Source organism: Capricornis sumatraensis, chromosome 9 (genome assembly GCF_032405125.1).
Source record: "Capricornis sumatraensis isolate serow.1 chromosome 9, serow.2, whole genome shotgun sequence".
Lineage (NCBI taxonomy): Eukaryota > Metazoa > Chordata > Mammalia > Artiodactyla > Bovidae > Capricornis > Capricornis sumatraensis.
The window spans coordinates 58917357-58918030 of NC_091077.1; the positions used below are offsets into that span (position 1 = coordinate 58917357).

At 37.1% G+C, this 674-nt stretch overlaps 1 non-coding gene across 1 annotated transcript; it reads right to left on the bottom strand.

The window, feature by feature from the left end:
* Window positions 1-231: 231 nt before the first annotated feature.
* LOC138086765 (U6 spliceosomal RNA) lies at window positions 232-335 on the bottom strand. The gene has a single exon (XR_011145460.1). It is a non-coding gene; the product is annotated as a U6 spliceosomal RNA (small nuclear RNA).
* Between the last annotated feature and the right edge of the window lie 339 nt (window positions 336-674).

Genomic DNA, 674 nt, shown 5'->3' on the forward strand with positions numbered 1-674 from the left:
GAGTTGGTGATGGACGGGAGGCCTGGCGTGCTGCGATTCATGGGGTCGCAAAGTCGGACACGACTGAGCTACTGAACTGAACTGAACTGAATCTGGTATTCAGACTTCCTATAAAATATTTGATATTAAAAAATATCAGGTAGAAGAAGCCATGAGAGATAAAGCTGAATGAGTCCCGAGATCCAGGTATTGTGTCCTTTACATTGTGGTCCCAATATCCTTTTCTTTCTTTTTTATATGGAACTCTTGATGAATTTGCATGTCATCCTTGCACAGGGGCCATGCTAATCTCTGTATCATTCCAATTTTAGTATATGTGCTGCCGATGTGAGCACTTAATATCTTCCTAATTGTATTTGTCGTTATTTCATTCACATTTTGTTACAGTCAAATTAAGCTCTGTGATATCATTGTTCTTCCAGATATACATCTCTTGAGTCTTAACCCACATATCTCTATGTTGACACCATTTCTCAAGGTTCATTTCATTTTTCAAGGCTTTTTTTTTTTTTTCAGATTTCATGTCTCCTATAAACTTTTTCTTCATATTTCATCTGATAGTACAATTTTTCATTCTAAATCCCCAAGCCACTATACTGTTCGGCAATTAACACTTTTTATTTCAAAATAGAGCTACATTGGGCATACGCCTCGCCTACCCTATTATAAGATCC